A 17,741-nucleotide genomic window follows, 5' to 3' on the forward strand; every position below is an offset into this window, starting at 1 on the left:
ACCTTTAATTTGATTTTATGAACTTATTTTGTATGTTTTGAAGATCGGGGGGTGGATCTTTCTTTAGACTCTCATTTAAAATCTTTCAGTCTTTGGCACAATCTTTGTAGAAGTGACTGACATACTTGAGGCTTCCCAAAAAACTTTGGAGTTGAGTCCTATTAGTGGTCTTATCAGGAAAGTTGTTGGAAAACTCAACATTATAATTTTGTTAAGTTATTTGGTGGGTTGAAATGGTATGGCCAAGGAAATTAATGTTGGTCTTTAGCAATTCCATTTTCTTTTTAGAAACAACTAATTCTGCATCTTTAACCACTTGTAGGAATTTTCTTAGGTGTTTGAAATGCTAATCTATGGAGTCAGAAAAATAGAGTATGTCATCAATATAAACAATTAATCAATCAAAGTATGGGTTGAGAACATTATCCATTACCCTTTGCAATTTTGTTGGGGCAGTTTTAAGTCCAAAATGCATGACATTCCATTCATAATGTCATGTTGGTACACTGAAGGCTATCTTGAATTTGTCTTCTTCTTTTACTACGACTTGCCAAAATCTAGACTTGAGATCAAATTTAGAAAATATATTTTCCCCCACGATTCGGTTTACCAGACTGGATTTATGAGGAATAGGACATGTATCATCAATAATTACCTGATTCATAGGCCTATAATTGATGACTAGTTTGAAAACTCCTTTGATTTGTTCAAAATGTTTGTTGACATAGAAAGGTATATATAATTTTTACCATATGCAAATAATTTGCTTGTAGCTAGCATATATAGGGCAATACATTTCTTTATTTTAATTAAAATTTAAAAACTATTATGTTTGACTTTGATTGACCTTTCATTCATGGCATTCATGTTACCAATTTTTGTAATGTAGATTGTCGTAAGATTACCCATAAGGTGAAGACTAGTTGATTTGTGGGGCTTAGTTTCCATTAGGTCTTAGGTTCAAATCTCATGGGAGGGGTTTAAGGTGGTAGCTAATTGCATGGGTAACCCTATTGCAAGGGATGTACAAACTCAACCAAATCTTGTAGAATCTTAGTGAAAACGTTCCATTGTTGAGTAGATTGTTTTCCCATCCAACATTAGGGATGTCCTTGGCCTAGGCACAACCTAGATTGGAAAGGAAATGTTGTTGTGGCCTTCGTCCTTTGGTAGTCTCATATTATTGGTGACTGACACCTTCCAAGGTTGTTATGTGCATGTGGGCTTGATATTGGTACTTTGCAACACATTTTGTGTAGTGGAATTAAAACTTTTCTAATGGTGCTATATTAGTTGGTGGGTTTCTCCATTCTTATCATATTTAATCCCGGTCTCTTCTTTCGTAGTTATTGTGAACAATTGGGTTAGGTACTTTTAGAGCAAGGTGGTAGATAATATAATGTTTTAGTTGATTATACCACATATCTAGTGTTGGAAGTGTTCGTTACTTTGCTTTATGTTATATTTCATCCTTGTATTGCCCTTAGTGTTCTCTATAAAGGACATGTTTTGGGTTTCGTTATGTGGTTTTGGGATTGAGCTTAGTTCTCTACAACAAATTCACCCTCCATAGAATAGAGGTGTTTTTCATGATGCATTATTAATTGGGGGTGTGATGCCCTTTATATTTCATCATCCTAATCTCTATGTGTCAACAAACAACTCAATTTATTAGGGGATTCTAGATCATGCTGATGGAAAATAGTTTGGAGGGAACATTGGTTTGATATTCATAGTGAAAATCATGTTCACCAAGACTAGTAATGTGGTATTATTTTTTTGGGATTTTCACTAAGGTCCATCTCTAAGAAACATCTTGTATAAGAAGGCATTGTGGATGCTTTCTAACAAAGGTGGAGAGGGGGAGGGGTGTGTTGTTGAGATGCAATTATTCTCTAACGCTAAAGGAGTGGTTTTATTTACACCTATATTTATAATTATATCTTTATGCATTTTTTGAGAAGAAGGTAAAGTGGATTTCTCATAAATTAAAAATGATTTGTTACTTTTGTAGATTATTTCACAATTTGTAGTTGGTTGGTGACCTTTAGTTATGCTTTGAAATTATTTCATGCATGGGCTTGTTGTAAGTTGGTACTTTGAAATGGGTGTTAGAATGGTGGTTTTCCTTGATGCATTTGTTGTTCCATCTCTCACCTTCATCCATGGCCTTTCTAAAGCTTAGAAATATAAATTACACATTGAGAGTGTAACAACCCTGGGTTAAAAATCCATGTAATGAAGTTAATAAAGGCAAAATGAGACCAAGGTGATGGGATATGTATTCCAAGCTGAATGTTGGGCAAAACATCCTAGCGGGTGCTCATTTGGTTTATTATGGCTAAGGGGAAATTGATAAAGGCGATGACAAAGGCTTTGGAAAGGCAAGAGACATTAATTGGCATTTTATTGATGGAAATAATGGAAATTAAGAGAAAATGAAGGTGAAAATTCATTGGTTGAATGCGAGGAGGAAAATGAAGGAAAAATAATGGAGATTGAAGAAAATAAAGGTCTCATTAATAAAAAGGCTTTTGACGATCAGTTCACAACTTTTTGTCAGTTTTGGCTTGGATCTCTCTCTCTATCCTCTCATACTCTGGCACACTTAGAGAATTCTTGGGGCACTCTAGCATTGGAGAAAGGAAAGCAAAGGAAGGACCAAGAAGGCAAAGAAAATTAAAGATCAAGTAAGGAAGAGTTGGATCAAGCAACTACAGTGGGATTACTTGCAGGTATCGAGTTGCACGTAAATTTTCCTTGCTAGTTTTGGAATGCATGGTACATGCATGTGTGCATTTGGTTCTCTGGATGTCATTGGCATGAGTTTTTCTAGGTGTGATAGTGGTTTTCAGCCTTGCCTTTCCATTTCTGAATAACCATGGTGTGATGGGGTTTCTCTTACTTTGTTGAGCTAGATTGCAGGATGGTTTGGAAATTGAGTGAGGTGGTCTTAGGAAAAATCACAAGGTCCAATAATCCCTAGACCGATAAAGGTGGGATTTCAATAAAGCTTGGTTTTGTATACCCTCATTGGGCCTAGGAATCCTTGAACGGTAAATGGCAGGATATACGGTAAAGCCTAGAGTGTGGAGACAGAAAAATTCCTCACGGTTTAGGTGGAGAGATCCAAAGGTATCCATGCTTGTATAAGATTAGTGATCCTTGGACTAATGTGTGGTGAGATTACGGTAAAGCCTGTGAGTATATGTTTCTTGTTTGGGCCTAGGAATCCCTTGGCGGGATACATGATAAATCCTGGTTGTATTGGTGCTTGCTTAAGGCATAGAAATCCTTGATTGGTTTGGTGGGATATGCGGTAAATCTTGAGAAGCCTGGTCAATTTTGTTGTGAGTCCCACATTCATGCTTGGAATATGGCACGGGGGTGATTGGCTGAAAGAAAGATTTGGTTCAGAACAATCTATGGCCGAGTGGTACGTGGAAATCCCTAACTTGGTTGGATTTTGCATATGAATAATAAGAATATTTTCCTCTTGAGTTTTATGAGTACGTGTGCTTGTTATTATGTGATTTTAATGGATGTTCTATATGTTATCACATTTTAGTTTGAGTTTCAGCGAAAACAATTTATAATAAACAGGAAAATGTCGATAATATGGTTATCAACATTTATCAAATTCAGAAAAACAATTAATGAGAATACACTAACAATGGGAATGTCAGTGTTATCGGGTATTTGCTGATAACTAGACTATCAACGTTTTTGTGTTTTCAGTAAATTTAAAAATGCGCTGACAACGAAAATGTCAGCATTATCATGTGTTTGAAAATAAAAAAAGAAAAATGCGCTGACAATGGGAGTAGCAACACATTTCTATAAAAATGGTCAATTAAAACTCTATTTTTTCCTGTACAACACAATAATTTCGGGCACTCTTTTCAAACAAATGAGAACAAATGTTTCACAATTGAAAGAGGTTTTTCTCCACAACGGACCCATTTAAAAATTCTTCTCTCGGTTTTCTAACATCTATCACAATTTTGTATTTTCAAAGGGATCACTCAACCCTATTTTTCAGGATTTTGTGAGGAAAAAGCTCACGTACAATTGTTGACTTCGATGCCACCTCACCAAATTCGATTTGATGATCCTTATCTCCATCCATGACTCCAACAACCACATGATATTTAGGTGCATATAGGTTTGGAAAGTTTCATATGAATGTACCTATGATATTTACATTGCTATTATTGGATTATTGTAATTAATTTTTAGCTACAAGCCCATCTCAGTTATTGTATTGTCTATATATACGAATACAATAGAGGAAGTAAGGGTTGGATTTTATTTGAGATATATCATCCTATGTATTTTTTATTTTATTTTAATGAAAACAGTCTTCGTGAGCAGGTTACAGAAATTCTCGTGTAATAATTCCATGTCTGTCTTTTCTTTGTTTTATACTTCCTCATGTCTGACAAAAAGAGTATGAAATCATGATTCATGTTTTATGCTCCTTTTTCTTTGTTTACCAGGAATTAATAAATGTTGTTCACTTGACTATTGCACTGATCTCCTTCATTTTCTTTCCAAATTCCTTAAAAGTGTCAAAGGAATTGTCACTACCCTACTTTTGTGTTTTGCTCATTGAAGTTGTGTTTTTATGTACTTGATTGGGTTAGACTCCATGCCCAATGGTAGTATTTTTCATGTATCCCAACCAAATTTCATTTTTTGATAAATATGGCCACATAACTAAATTACAAAACCTACTACTATAGTGACCTAGAGTAGCTGAGTTTTAGGGAGAGATCTCTCTCTAGGTTAAAGGGCTAGCTTTCAACCTCAAAGAGGTTAGAGGTTACCTTAGAGGTTTTTTCTGTAGTTGGGTTTCCTCTAAGAGATAACACTATCATTGTTAATCTGTGGGTTATAAGCATGGTTTTATGACAAAATTGAGATATGGATCTCATCATGTTTTGTTTATTGAATGAAATGTTAATGAATGAATGAATTAATATATGATAATGAAACTATTGCGAGAGGGCATCAAATATTCTTGACGAATCTCAGATAAGTATGAGGTCCCTATGTTCAAATGTGTTTTTATGACCTGTACATTACATGTTCATGATGTGTTTGACGAAATGCCTGTCATGGTTAGGATGAGTCAGGTCAAGTCCTTGTTCAAGTTTTTCATTAGAGGCCTTGTCTTCTTGTTATTTATCATTTCTAAGAATTTCATCAAGTTCTGGGTAGAGGTCTGAGTCCTAGTCCTGAAAAAGTGGTTCATATTTCGGGGTCGCTGGCACAGAACTTCCTGAAAAATGTTGCAGTCGCATGGAGGCCTTACTGTGGGAGCGACTGGAGGGTTTCAGTCGCATGGAGGGCTTGTCATGGGAGCGAATGGGGGTCTAGTTTAGTTAAAAAGAAAGTTAACTCAGGGGTTGGGAACCTGGAGTGGTTGGTTAGCCTCTGGGGGTCCTGTAGCTCCCGAGGAAGGTCAGTTTGGTTTATGGTGTGTCGATTCCTCTTCCTTAACTACACATGGGGAGTTGAATCATATCATAGTAAATATTTGTCACATGTTTACCTCGATGGACCAATTAACTTGGGTAAATGTGGGAGGAGGGTGTTACAGAGTGGTATCGGAGCGGCTTCCATTCTCTTTGGGTGATGTCTGGTTTCTATTTTCTTTGGGTGATATCTGTTACCACAGAGTGGTATTAGGGCATGGTTCACCCCTTAGACTAGATGGGAAGAATGTGTGTGTTATGTGTACATGTAGGTTGTATATGTGCTTGATGTGTATGCATGGTGATGGTCATTATTGCAGTTGTGTGTTGATTTAGAGTTGAAGGTGGTGTTGTTAGGATGTGTTTGTCATGAATGCATGTCGTTGTATATGCATTTGTTATGCATGTCAGTGTTTATATGTTGTTATGCATGCATCGTATCCAGTTGGTGTTATAGTTTGTGACATCATGCATGGTAACTAGATGATGATTGAGATGATGTCTATATACTATTATGACTATGATTATACATGTATTTGTGATAATCTAGTTGATCTTGCAAATAAGATATCCTCCCCTAAACTACACTGAGGTATGTTGATTATGTTTTTATTTTGGTTCAACTAACATTGTATGCTTGTAGGAAGAAGAAGAAGATAAAAAATGACTAGCAAGATGGTGGATTATAGTTCACGAGATTCTCCCTATAAATCAGATGAGAAACCTAATGATGGGTACTCTCCTGACATAGTAGACACATTGAGAAGTTTGAAGACATAAATAAGAAGTTGCAAAGCAAATAATGACAGGATCATTCAGGCGTAGGAGAAACAAGCAAAGGCTAATGTAGTTATCCTTCATAGTTTGTCAGACTTGCAGAGATAGGGACCACTTAGGATCAGTCATGGGCATGAGGACAAGACTATTGGGGCATATGGCAGTGGGTCTCATGGTAGGAATAGGTTGGATAGGGATGACATGATCAAAGATGGTAGGTTCTTGGATATGTTAGATATGAGAGGTGATGAACACATATTCGATTCTAGTTCTGGTTCGTATAGGTATCTTGGTCATCATCGTTATTATCCTTATAGGAGGACTAATAGGGGATATTTTCTAGATGAGTTCAAGAAAGCCAAGCCACCTACCTTTGATGGATATTTGAAGAAGCCGAAAGATGTAGAGGCATGGTTACTTGGGATGAAGAAGTTATTTGAGCTGCATGATTACATAGAGAATATTAAGGCCATAATAACTATCTTCAGCATCAAAGGGAAAGCAAACATCTGGTGGGAAGATGTGAAGTGGGTTAGAGACACCAGGACAAAGGAATTGAGTTAGTTTGAATTCAAGAGACTTTTCAGGAAGAAGTACTTGTCAGAAAGGTAATATGAAAGTAAATCAAGGGAATTCTGTGAGCTAAAGATGGGATCAATGATAGATGAGGAGTATATGACCAAGTTCTTGGAGTTGTCGAGGTATGTACCGTATCTTAAGGATGAGAAAGCCAAAGTCCAGAGATTTGTCAATGGATTTCCATTAGAATTTAGAGATTTGATTGAGTATGATGAGCCTCAGTCACTTCAAGAAGTCATCGAAAAGTGGAAACACTATTAGGAGCAATCAAGGCGTAAGACAAAAACTCAACAAGTTTGGAAAGGGAAATACAAGACTAAGGTAAATGGAGGCCAAAAAGAACAAGACTTGAGGATGCAGGTGAAAAAGAGAATGTTGTACCTTATAAAAATTTTAATGGACCTCAGTCTTGAGAACAACAAAACATAGGTGATGGTAGGAGACAATTGTAGTGTTGGACATGTGGTAAGGAGCATCTTAAGAGAGATTGTCCACAAAATTTGGTTGGTAGACCTCATATTTACACTGCATAGGAGGAAAAGACAATTGAGGAAGTTGGGCAAAGCATTTCTCGGATCTATGCAACATTGGATAACAGGTAGGCAGACCACCAGGTATTTATTATCGAGATGGACGATAAGATTTGTGATCAAGTTGTTTATATTTTGATTGACCTTGGATCTAATTATAGTTATGTTAATCTTGACCTGGTGGACAAGTGTGGTTTAAATAAAAAAGTGCATTTAGAGTCTTGGTTACTGTAGTTGGATACAGGTACAAAGAAAAGAGTTCACCATTGGGTAAGAGCTTGTGCATTTGAGTTGAATGGTATGTTTACATCAGCACATATGAATGTACTTCCATTGGTTTCGTACAATATGGTATTGGGTATGGATTGGTTGTATGTCCATAGGACTAAGGTGGACTGTTATGATAAGGCTAGTGAGTGCTTGGATGACAATGGGGAACATTGAATCTTATAGGGTAAGAAAAATAAAACATCAGTCAAAATGGTCACAACTATGCAGGGAAAGCGCAGTTGTAGGAAAGGGTGTGTTTTATTTGTAGTACATATTTCTAGTGAAAAGGGTAAAGATGTTGAGGATACAAAAGTCTTGAACAGGTACTCGGTTTTACAACAGTTACAGGATGTTCATGCAAATATTTCATATTTTCTACCTCACAGGTAAGTTGACTTCTCTATTGAGTTGGTACCAGGGGTAGCACCATCATCTAAATCACCTTATAGTATGAGCACTCCAAAGTTAGTGGAATTGAAGTTGTAGTTGAAGGAAATGCTTGAAAAAGGATACATTGGACCAAGTGTATCGCCGTGAGGTGCACATATATTGTTTGTGAAGAAGAAGGATGGTGCTCTCAGGTTGTGTGTTGACTATAGGAAGTTAAACAAGGTGACGATTAAGAACAGGTATCCATTGGCAAGAATTGATGATTTGTTTGACCAGTTGAAGGGAGCAACAATGTTCTCAAAGATTGATTTGAGATCAGGATACCATCAAGTATGCATTAAAGAAGAGGACATCTACAAGGCTTATTTCTGGACCAGGTATGGGCATTATGAGTTTGTTGTAGTTCCTTTTGGTTTGAATAATGCTCCAACTACTTTTATGTGTTTAATGAATAGTGTATTGCGTCCTTATCTGGAAAAGTTTTTATTGTATTCATTGATGATATATTGATATATTCTAAGAATGAGGAAGATCATGTCGAAAAATTAACAACATTATTGAGATTTATAAGAGAGCATTAGTTGTATTCCTATCTTAAAAAATGTATCTTCTTTTAGACATGGGTACATTACTTGGGACATGTTGTTTCCAAGGAAGGCATAACAATGGATCTAGAAAAGATAAGGGCTATCATGGAATGCGCAGCTCCTAGGAATGTGGATAAGGTAAGGTCATTTATGGGGTTGGTAGGTTACTACCATAGGTTCATTAGGAACTTCTCTCGGATTTCATATCATATCACATCATTGCAGCGAAAAGTGAAGAAATTTGAATGGATAGAGGAATGTGCAACAAGTTTTGAGCAATTGAAACAATTGTTGACAAATGCTCCAGTTCTAAATATTAGAGATCTAGAGAAAGAGTTTGTGGTGTGTACAAATGCTTGCAAGAGAGGACTTGATGGAGTCCTGATGCAGGAAGGATAGGTGTCAGGTAATCTAATTGATGTTTAAATTAATTCATTAATTGTCAACCAAGGTTCGTGTACTTATGAAGTGCGTGTGCACAATATATGCTAGAGTTGTATTTCAAAGATGAAATTTAATTTGAATATAAATGGATGTTAGATTAAATAAAAGTGTTACCATGCACATGTTCTTTCCATTAAAACTACTTCAAAACAAAATGAAATCTAATTGCTGAATTGAATTGAAATTTAAGCTATGAATTTAAAATCACAACTTATTCTAATTGCAGAATGGAAATTCTAATTCTAATTTGAATAAAGGAAATTTTAATGCTACTTGCATAAAAGAAATTTTAATGCTACTTGCAGTAAGGAAATTATACTTATAGAAAGGAAATAAATCAAAACTAGACTTCTTCAACAAAATATCAATTCAACTTGTAACTTCAAAGGATTACTAGTGTGCATGAATAAACTTTGAAATTCATCTATTCATCATCCACGAAATTACTTAGCGAATTAACTAAGCTATGAAATGCAACTTCTGAGAGAAATGAATTATGAAAAGTAAATCTTTTTGTGTTTTATGAACAATTGTTTGTTATAAACAATGAGAAATTAACCTAGAAATTAAGGAATAAAATGCATTGCCAGATTATAATTAAAGAGAACTATCTAGTAATCAAATCGTAGTAAACATGAATAGAAACTAATCTAGTCTTACAACTCTCCAGGAGGGCCTCCTGTTGAGTGAAAGTTCACCACCAAATTAATTCACTTAACCATGCATTTGTTCAGAAACATAATATTATATTAATCATAGAAGTCTTCAACAAAGATTCCAAATAATTAACAATAATAACTACTGTCTTTCGGTCTCGCCTCAAGAATTTTTATACACTTCTTATTAACATTGTTCTAAGATTCCTATGCCGAGAGGAAACTTAGCTAATCTTGAAAATAAGAAATAAAATTAATATAAATATATATCTCTTCATGATTTGCTATTGAAATAGCAAATTATGAGGGTTTCTGATCGAACACATCAGTTTCTAAATCATTTCCATGCTCGCCCGATCTTGCCACGAATTGTATTCGAAATATGCCTATTCGCTGGAACATAGTTGACTTCTGGCTTGACTTATATATCTCTTGATCTATATGGCTTTCTAGATCACGAGGATAGGTGGATTTTCATATGTGGATCATTTTCTATCTGCTAGTACCTTTGATTCGTTCTCTGGTTCATTGAAACCTATATAACAATGGGGATAGCTGAAAAATTCTTCATTAGTTGCGAAATGAGAAAATTTTTGTAGCTGTAGAAATGTTTCAATTATATTTCATAAAGAAGTAATAGATTATAAAACATGAATGATCAATACCTTTTGGATGCTTGAGCATATCTATGATGACCTTGTTTGGATTGAAACTGCAACAAAATTGTCATAAAAAGGATAAAGGAGAGGAATAAGGATTGTAAAAAAGAGAACAATTTCAGAATTCAACATTCCCCCACAATGAAGGTTTTGCATGTCCTCATGCATCAAAATTTAAAAATTTGTTCCTTCTTTCCTTTAGTGTACTATCTCTAAGGCCTGTGCGAGAACATTTAGACTAGTGCTCTTCTTTCTCTTCTTGATACCAAACATTTCCCTTGGTTTCTTCATTAAGATGTTGCTCTGTAACCCTCTGATTTTATTCTTGAGGAATCTATTATTTGCTTTGATTTTCTTGTTCTTTTTGTACCAATGGAACAAATGCAAAGGTATGTTGTCATTTTGAGTCCTCAATATCTCACTTGTACCTTTACTACTTCTTGTTCCCATTTTAGATGTTTATTGAGAAATTCCAACTCATATACATCTTTCTTTAAAAAATCCTCAATTATGTATTCTTTTTCAAGAATGTTATCTGACATAGGAGTTTCTTCATTGAATATATTTCCTTGATTTTGAGAAGAAGAACCTACCTTTTGTTGTGCTCTTTGCTCTAAAGATTCCACATAATCATAGATTTCTTGTTGTACTGGATCAATATCTGGTGTCTTCCTTGTCAGACTCAAGGCCTGAGGTGGTTTCCCATAGTTTTCTTCTTCAAGATCAACAACTTCAGGAGATTGCAGATTTGAAAATTTAGAAATCTTCTTGCTTTTTCTCAACTTTGTCCTCGACTCTTCAATGTTTTGGATGTTTTTCCTTTTGTTGGTTTTTCCCTGTTTCTTGTCCTCTGGTTCTTCATATTTTTTCTTCAGGTAGCTTGAAACTTGAGTTGGATTTATTTCTTCTAACATTTTATTTTTCATTTTTCTGTTCAAACTTTTCCAAAAATTGAGAGAGAGGAGTGTCATCTTCAAATGGGTCTTCTAATGCCTCTGTTTCATTAAGAGATAAATCCTCCTTTTCACTTTCTTCTTCAGGGTTAGGGTTTGATAGTTACCTACGTTGACTTCTTTTAACCTTTATAATTGTTTCCTCTTCTTGGGCTTCTACAAAGTGATTACAAACTATTTTTTTTCCAATTATCTCCTTTGGCTTCTAGGTGTGCTTCTATGAGGATTTTAATGAGTCCATGATGATAGAGGGCATATCGAGGGTTTTTTATTCTTGCTGCACACTAGAGGCCATCTTCCTAAGGATACCAAGTAAGAAATATGGGAAATTTATCTCATTCCCATCAATAAAATGCATCATAAGTCGAGCATGATAAAAGAACATGGTTCCAAACCTTCCTTCATAGGTTAAGAATTTTTGAATAACTAACAATAAATTCCTCCATTTTCCTTTCAATGTTTGACTAGAATTCCTTTTTAAAAAATATAAATGTCCATACTTGGCTCTCCGAGGAAGGTTATCCATTCTTTCTCCTTGATTTTCCTATTTTAAAACTAGTTCTCTCCAGTTCAGGGTAATTTTGTAGCTTTTGCCACTATGGATTCAATCAATATAAGTTTGATGTCACCAATTTCTATCTCTACCTAGTCAAAATACCAAGCAAAAGATTTGGTAACCTCTGTCTCATGCCCATCAAAATTTTCAAAGAAATTGAGCCAACCCACTTGCTGCAACTGTTCTCTGACTTGTTGGATATGCTTGAAGGAACTTGGCTCCATTAGGTTTTGATCAAACAGTGTTACCCATGGTGGAGAGAAGTCTCAGTCCTGGACTGCTTCTTTTTGGAAAAGGTGATGGAAGCTTTGTAAGAGGAAGGTTGCAGAGCTAGATGGCGGTGGTACGAAATGGAGGTTGAATGATGATGAAATAAGGTGCTTGCGGGGTATTCAACTCATAATAGGACTATACTATTTCACATAATTCCCACGATTCCAAGATCTGATTCCATAGGATCGTTAAATCTTAGGCGTTTTTGAATGGATTTGATGTGACAGGTTAATGTATGATGATAGGATAGGGTTATAACGGTTATGATATAGAGATATAATAATAAGCAAAGTCGTGAGGTCTTTTAATTTATCGAGCCTTGTAGTGTAATCATCCAATGAATTAAAATCTAATGTCCCCTATATGAAAATAATTTAACATTTTACATACCTCATTTTAATTATGATGTTCCTTTGCTACAAGTTCTTTGAATGTATACTGTTAGACTGTTCTGGCTATAGAATTTGAAATCGATTGTGAAATTGAAGATTAGCTATTGAATGACACTGATTCCATGGTTGTTTATTTTTCTGAGAATTGCTGCTTAATTAGAAGAGAATTCTTTATTCTTGTCGCTTCCATTGGTGAAAATTGAAGAAGGCTAGTCTTAAGAAGTGATGCTTTGCAACCTGTAGAATTATTAGAGAAAAGGGGGATAAAAAGAAATTGGAAAAAGATAGGGAAATTGTCAAAATATAAACTACCAAGATTTCTTGGTTTTCATGCTTGTATATATATATATATATATATATATATTGTTTAGTTGTTGAGAAAAATTATAAAAGAATTGGGAGAATGAGGAGAAATATCTCCTTTCTTAACCAACTTGAATTCATAATTTTCTTGCAAATATTTCACAAATTCCTCTCTAGTTAATGGTTTATGATATAATCTTAGTCTATGACCATTAACAATAAAAGTAACTTGTTCATCATCATTCGTTTTGATCTTGACTGCTCCATTATGAAAGACAATATCTATCTCATAAGGATCAAGCCAGCGCGTTTGAAATTTCCTTGAAAATATTTGAACTTGGAATAAAAAACAAGAGCCTAGTCACATGGCAGAAACTTTTTAGCTCTGATAAATTTATCATGCCATCTCAACCTTTGCTGATGAACTTGTTGTTTCTTTGGATAACATTTAGTCGAATCTCATCTAGTTCATTCAATTGTGCTAGTCTTTGGTTTTGAGCTTCTGATAAATCAAGACCCAATTTTGTTGTTGTTATGAAAGTCTCCACTTGGAACTCAATTGGAAGAAAACTTGCTTCCCATAGACAAGCTCATAAGGAGTATGTCCAGTTGTGTTTCTCCATGTGTATGGTGCCTCTGGAAGCTTTTCTGCCCAATCTCTCCTATGCAAATGCACAGCCTTGGTTAGAATTGCTTCAAGTAGGACTCCACTTGTCCATTGGCTTGTGGATGATATGGGTTATAATTTCTATGCTTGATCTTATATTGCTCCATGATGTTTTACACCAACTTGGATGTGAAGTGAGTACCTTGATTTGTTACTATTTCTCTTGGAACATCAAAATGAATAAAAATATCCTAAAAAAAAAATGTAACTACAACATCTTCAGCTGCAAATGAAAGAGGTTTAGCTTCTACCAATTTTGTAACATAGTTTGTACAAACAAGTATATATCTTTTTTGTTTAGATGAAGCATTTATTGGCCCAACAAAATCTAGAGCCCATTTTTCAAAAGGCTCTACAAGTAGCTGTCCTTATAGAGGAATTTCATCTGATGGAATAGGCTTCCCCATCCTTTGACAACTATCACATCTTTTGACATATTCCTTAGCATCCTTAAAAAGAGAAAAACAATAATATCCCAAAATAAGGATCTTGTAAGAAGTTCTTCTATCAGGAAAATTTACTCTACAAGGCTTATCATGACATTATTTCAAGATATCTAGTACTTCATCTTCTCAAACACATCTTCAAATGATTAGATCAGGTCCAGTTTTGTATGGTTCTCCATCTATCCAAGAATAAGGTGCACTGGATTTGATAACTTTTTGTTTTTCCTTGGTTGATAATTGTGGAGGTAATTTACCTATAGACAAATAATTAGAAATATCTGCAAACCAAGGTGTTTTAGTAGATACTGCAAAAAGGTATTCATTAGGAAAAATATCCTTTATAGAAAGATCATTATTATTATTCTGCATTATAGAAAGAAAATCATCATTATTATTATTCTGCATTATAGAAAGAGAATCAACAACTGTATTTATTTTTCCTGGTCTATCCAGGATAGTCATGTTGAATTCCTACAATAATAATAACGATATTGTAATTCTACCATTAGTAATGGGTTTTTTCATTAGATATCTAATATCAGAATGGTCTATATGAATGAAAGTTTCATAACCAGTGATATAATGATGAAACTTGTTTATGGCTTGCACAAGAACTAAAAAATCCTTTTCTGTTACAGAGTAATTTAACTCTGTTGGAGTCAATATTTTTCTTATGTAATAAATAACATAAGGAGTTAGATCTTTCTATCCCAACACAACTCCTAGAGCTGTATTTGAATTATCAGTAGAAATGTGAAAAGGGAGAGACCAATTAGGTCCTCTTAAAATTGGTGCTTGAATGATCTTTTCCTTCAATGTCTCGAATGCTTTCTGACAATCAAAATTCCAAACAAATTCACAATCTATTGTAAGAAGTTTGAAAAGTGGAGAGGCTATTTTTTTGGATTTTTCTATGAATATTCTATAATAATCAGTTAACCCAAGAAAAATTCTAACATATCTTTGACAAACATGAATTAAAACTTTAGAAATTACTTCTACTTTAGATGTATCCACTTTAATTCCATCACTTGAAATATGGTGACCTAAAACAATTCCTTTATTAAACATCATAAAACACTTCTCATGACTTAATGAAAGATTTGCTTCTTTAAATTCAATGAGAACTTTTTCTATTTTTTCAAGAGCTTCTTCAAAAGTGTTTCCATATACAGTAAAGTCATAAATATAAACTTCCACACAATCATGAATTAGATTAGAAAAGATACCCAAAATTTCTCTATGAAATGTTGCAGATGCATTAAATAATCTAAAGGGAAGTACCCTATAGGCATATGTTCCCCATGGACATGTAAAAGTAGTTTTTATCTTGATCTTCTGGTGCGATATGGATTTGATTATATCCACCAAAACCATTAAGAAATGAAAAATATTTCTTCCCTGCTAAGATATCTAATAATTGACCTATAAAAGGTAGTGGAAAATGATATTTCAAAGTAGATTTGTTCAATTCCCTATAATCAATACACACTCTCCATTTTGCATTCATCTTTGGAACAATTACCAAAGGTGACACCCATTGACTATCTGATATCAGATAGATGAAATTTAGATTAAGTATCTTTTGCAATTCCTCCTTAATGATTTCTCTCAGATTAGGATTAATCCTTCTATGAGGTTGTCTAACTAGTTTGGCATTTTCCTTGAGATAAATATGATGCATACAAGTTTTAGGATCAATCCATTTCATATTAGTATACTCCCATGCATAAGAAGAGGAATGATTTGATAACATCTTTATCAATTTCCTTTTTTGAAATTCTTCCAAGTTATTATTAATGTTTAATGTTTTTCCCGGAAAGATTTCTACTAAAGAATTGCCAAACTTTTCCATAGAATGTAAAACCATTTGATGAGATGATAGATATTCAATATTACATTGTTCCCATAAACTTTTATCTTGCTCATATTATGAAGAAGAATCATTATTATTCATTAAGTTTATTAATTTATCTTCTTCATCTATTTGTGAAAGAGTAAACACTGGTTGAATATCATCAATATCTTCATCATCATCTATCCAAACTTCACTTTCTACTTTAGTTATTGTTTTTGCAGGTGGATACAATGTGAATTTCTTAGTGGAGTTTCCATTAGAAATATACATATCACCAGATCTACAACTTATGAATGCATCAACTGTAGCTAGCCAAGGTCTACCAAGGATCAATGGATGACCTCCTAGATTATTCTTGGGAGTTAAAATCATAAAATCAACAGGATATTCCCAATAATCTAAAGAAACATATACATATTCTAATATACCATCACGTTTTATAACAAATCTATCTGCTAATTGCAACAATGTAGGGGTATATTGAAGATTATGAAGATTTAATTGATCCATATTTTGTTTGCTCATGATATTGATGACTGCTCCTAAATCAATCAAAGTGTTTGGAATCTCAATACCGTTGATGTGAATTTTTACAATAGGGATACCTAGATCTAGATATTTTTGAAATATTGGTTTCCCCATCATAATATCAACAATTTTTCCTACTAGTTTGATTTTCTTGACATCTTTTCTTTTCCTTTGTGGTTTTCTAATGCATAACTCCCTAAATTTTTTTGCAAATATTGGTATTTCCAAAGGAATTTTGATGCAAACATTCTTAAGTTCATCTAGCATGTCATAATCTGGTAAAACAATTTACCTTTCTATTCCTTTATCAATTTTAAGCCTTTCAGGAAAAGGTGGATCTTGTAGGGAAATAGAAGGTTGTTCTACTAGAGGAACTGTAGGAGCTTGATTTATTTGGTCATCCTTCAAATGTATAGGAACATATTCCTTTGGAGGAGTCTTTTCTTGATCAAGAATTGTATCTTTTTCAAGAACTTCATCCTCTTTAGATTTTTGGATGACAATTGTTGGTGAATTCTTTTGCAAAACCCTACCAGATCTAAGTTGAACATCATTTAGACCTAATGGGGCTATCATACAAGATTGAAAATTTTGACCTTCTATATTGTAGATAACTTGTTGATTTTTATTATTTGGATTTGGGAGTGGTTGAGCAAGTAGTTGATTGGATTTTTGAGGAAATAGAGTGGATGGTAATAAAAGTTGTTGATTTGGTGGTTGACCTTGGAACTGAAGGGGATGATTTTGTTGAGGAGGATAATATTGTGGTGGAAAAGGGGAATAAGATTGTTGGAATTGAGGATATTGTGGATTTCTACCAGCATATTTTGCCAACATGATGTCTAGGATGGATTTTGAGGTTAAGGGGGCCAAGGTTTCCAAAATAGGTGCAATCCAATTATTTTGTGGTTGTGCATATGATTAATATTAAGTATTGAAACCTTGATTTGTCCTGGCTTGTTCCAGCCTCGTCTTCAAAAAAAGCTTTAAGACAATTTATTGAGGGACAATCCCTTGGATCATGATTTTCAACACATATGACACAAATTTATATACTATCAAGGGGACATTATCTCAAGGCATGTTTCTTTCTAAACCCAAGGTAGAATATAGATAATGCAACATTCTCAAATTTTTTCTTGTTTTGTATCTTAAGAGTATCTAGTTGCTCACTAAGATTCCAAAGGATATATGTTTTGAAGTTGTCAAGCAAATTTCCTAGTTCTTCTCTACTTACCATTCCGGTTACAAATTTACTAATTCTTGACATGGCAGGATCTCTTGGATTCTTACCATATCTAGCCTTATCCCTTGAGATGTGTTTGCACAAATCACAGATGTCACCAAATGAAAGTTGAGAAACATCTCCTTTTCCCATTAAGTTGAGAAGATC

The sequence above is a fragment of the Pinus tabuliformis genome, chromosome 9, assembly GCF_031772625.1.
Source record: "Pinus tabuliformis cultivar Carrire ecotype Pingquan chromosome 9, CPIR1, whole genome shotgun sequence".
Taxonomy (NCBI): Eukaryota; Viridiplantae; Streptophyta; class Pinopsida; order Pinales; family Pinaceae; genus Pinus; species Pinus tabuliformis.